Raw genomic sequence first — 3,637 nt, 5'->3', positions numbered from 1 at the left:
TCTTTCTTATTGCTATGCTTTAAGCAATGGCATCTTTATGTTTGTTACTCGAGTTAAGGGGTCTGCATCATTTTGATGAGCCTTCCAAAGATGATCCCTTTCGGCATTGTACCTAGGTTATAAGATCGAGACTTGTACTCATAGAAAGACTTAAGATCTTAATTGATTTGATTGCTTGAAAGTGACCCCTTTTATATAAGGTGGGTATATCTTGGCTTTGTTAGCTCATGTGGGATAATTCATGCTTACTCATGTGGCAGCTTGCTAGACTTACACTCACTTCCTACCTTCCTTGTGCTTTATGGCATCATATTTCTCAACAACCCCCCTTGGTGCCATATTCTTAGGCTACTACAAGGTGGTTGGATGTGAGGTTTACAACTCCAATGCCCCCCTTGGTGCCATATTCTTAGGCTACTACAAGGTGGTTGGATGTGAGGTTTACAACTCCAATGCCCCCCATAGGTGCTTGATTTACTACTCTCAGGTGGTAAGGTTTGGTTACAATATGTCATCACCTCCTCTTAGTGCCAACATAGCTACTTAAGGCAGTAAGGTGTGGTGGAAGCAATAGAAATGAGATGAGATGGATGCCTACTCATATGGTGACCTTATAACAATGGCTTGGGTAGTGATGGATAATTCACGTGCTCATTTGGTTGCTTACATGGTTTGTTAACTCAATAGTTTTGGCAAGATTTAATTCTGAGTGCACATTCGCTCACATACTCACATGGTTGCGGCATTTTATGATACGTACACTCTAAACTTTGCATGACATTGACATCTTCAACAACAACAAAAAAGAGAGTGTGAATTTAATTTGGCTCTCACTTATGGTGTGACTTAGCTTGAATCAATCATCTACTACATTCATTAGGGCAAGCCCTAGATAGATTTACAAGTTGAAAGGCAATACAAGATAGGGCAATGGGTAGAGAGGGCCAATGGTTGGGACCATTATCCACTAGCTGTATTTCCACTGTAGCGAAGCTTTGGCAACAAGTAATCAGCTCTTGCATCCTATATCGGCTAGTGCGCGCGAGATAGCGAGAGAGGAGTTTGGAGGTGTGGCGATGGCGGCTCTTGCTGGCTCCTCTCTGCTTGCGCGCTCCGATATTTTTGGCCAGACCATCGCCCCTTCCAATTCTGTCTCTTCCCCTTCTTCATCCTCATCCTCTTTTAAGGTTTTCTCTCTGTTGGGCAAGAAGAAGTCCAAACCTGCTCCCAAGGCAGCTAAGGCCCCGGCCAATGAAGAGCTAGCAAAGTGGTATGGTGAGTATCTCTCTCCCTCTCTCTGTCTCTGTCTCTGTCTCTCTGTCTCTCTCTCTCTCTCTCTCGCGCGCGCGCGCGCGCACACACACACACAAACAGCGATGGAAAAACTGCATGGTGCATTTAAATTTCTGAATCGGACAAGTGTTTTCTGCTCTCTATACAGGTTCCGATCGTAGAATCTATCTGCCAGAGGGTCTCCTGGACAGATCTGAAGTCCCTGCGTACCTCACGGGAGAGGTCCCTGGAGAGTCTGTGCCCTAACTTTCTCGCCAATTGTCATGATTAAGCAGCACTTATGACACGTCCACCTTGTTGTGACATGTGGATTTGGATGAATTTCAGCTATGGTTTTGACCCCTTCGGCCTGAGCAAAAAACCTGCTGACTTTGACAAGTAAGTCCCTAGAAGAAGAAGACACGGCGTTTTGCCATAGTAATTAGGAGTCGGGTTAATGTATGTATGATGAAAGGTGTAGCAGGAAGCTGGATATATACTTGCCCTTAGTAAGGCTAACACTAATTTGCGTGTGTATGGTGTGGTGAAGGGCTTCGACCGGCTACACCCAGGGGGGCCATTCGATCCGTTGGGTCTGGCCAAGGATCCTGATCAGTTTGCCCTCTTGAAGGTGAAGGAGATCAAGAACGGGAGGCTGGCCATGTTCTCCATGCTGGGCTTCTTCTTGCAGGCCTACGTGACGGGGGAAGGTCCAGTGGAGAATCTGGCCGCCCACCTCAGCGACCCCTTCGGAAACAACCTCCTCACGGTCCTTCAAGGCTCCGCAGAGCGAGCCCCTACCTTGTAAATTAGCTCACCTCAACCCATGACCACCGCCGCCCAAGCTCACCGGCCTTCACACTTTTCATAATTTTCAATCATGGGCTCTCTTGATGCTTGTGTAGCACAGTGACATCTTCAATCTCTCCGTAGATAAGAGCAGATGCCTCTCCCCCCCCCTTCTCTCTCTCTCTCTCTCTCTCTCTCTCTCTCAATCTCCACAAGAAAGAGAGAAATTAGAGACATAAATGAACAGTACACACTATTGAATGAATACATACATCTGAAATCGTCAGAACACTCTATAAACGTAACTTTCGAATCACATCTTATCTCCTATGCAATAATCACCATCTCAAATGATTAGATTACTCTAGATTAGTTTTACTTGCTATTAGATAAAGGTTTGCTGCTTAGACTAGTCTCCAATCAATCTCCTCTGCAATCCCCCTCTCCAATCAACCTCTGTGAGTAGGCTAATGATTAGGTTAATCTTGGTTAGTTTTACATGGTATTAGATAAAGATTTGCTTAGACCCGTCTCCCCTGTTGTTGGATTCATCTGGGTATATCTTTATGTTGTATTAGCGGACATGCAAATTTCACGTTGTGAAGTTTTCATCCAAGTTGTAGCCAATTGATATTATGTTAATTCTTTCTATCTTTAGTTGTGCATATGCCTTATCAACTACTTTTTTGTTGTAATAATTCTTTCTATTTGTTATGGTCGTTAGTGTTAGCCATGGTTGAGTTTGCCCTAAATCTATGGAACCCTTATAGAAACACAATACACAGGCCTTTGTATGAATGTATGCTCTTCTGTGTGTGTGCGAGCATATGTTGATGCCAAGTCACTATTGGGCACTGGTGACGTTAGTGGGGATGTCGTAGTATCCGGTCCATATTATGCATGATGGAGTTGATGGTTTATTGTCTTGTGGATGACTTCCATGAGATTATAAATTGCACATTCTTATAAGGTGAATTTGGGCATGTTCTTGGATTCATCTAGGCATATCTTTATGTTGTATTAGCAGATGTGCAAATTTCACATTGTGAAGTTCACCAAGTTGCAGAGGCTTTGATATTGTGTTAATTCTTTCTATATGTAGGGTTGCATATGTCCTATCAACTAACTTTTTGTTGCAATAATTCTTAACACTTGATATGGTCGTTAGTGCTAGCCTTCGTTATGGCCGAGTCTGCTCTACATCTCTGGAGCTCTGACAAAAACTCAATACCGACATTTGTACGAATGTATGTTCTTCAAGTGTGTGTGTGTGTGTGTGTGGGAGCATATATTGATAGTAAGCTCTACACCCACTAGTGGGCACTGATGACGTTAGTGACAGCCTTCGTTATAGCCGAGTCTGCTCTACATCTCTGGAGCTCTGACAAAAACTCAATACCGACATTTGTACGAATGTATGTTCTTCAAGTGTGTGTGTGTGTGTGTGTGGGAGCATATATTGATAGTAAGCTCTACACCCACTAGTGGGCACTGATGACCTTAGTGGGGATATCAATAGTAGTCTGTCCATACTATGCATGACGAGATTTGTGGTTTATTGTCTTGTGGATGACTA

The 3,637-nt window shown here is 43.7% G+C and overlaps 1 pseudogene across 1 annotated transcript; it reads left to right on the top strand.

The window, feature by feature from the left end:
• The first annotated feature begins 937 nt into the window (after positions 1–937).
• Positions 938–2,389, top strand: LOC147628023 (chlorophyll a-b binding protein CP26, chloroplastic-like; annotated as a pseudogene). The gene is made up of 4 exons (XR_015268366.1): positions 938–1,275; positions 1,442–1,526; positions 1,621–1,671; positions 1,823–2,389. The product of XR_015268366.1 is annotated as a chlorophyll a-b binding protein CP26, chloroplastic-like (transcript).
• The last annotated feature ends 1,248 nt before the right edge of the window (positions 2,390–3,637 follow it).

This window comes from Cibotium barometz, chromosome 20, assembly GCF_041138505.1.
Source record: "Cibotium barometz isolate CiBa-2024 chromosome 20, ASM4113850v1, whole genome shotgun sequence".
Taxonomy (NCBI): domain Eukaryota; kingdom Viridiplantae; phylum Streptophyta; class Polypodiopsida; order Cyatheales; family Cibotiaceae; genus Cibotium; species Cibotium barometz.
The sequence above is the reverse complement of the archived record's forward strand: the minus strand, read 5'-3'. Positions and strand labels throughout refer to the sequence as shown.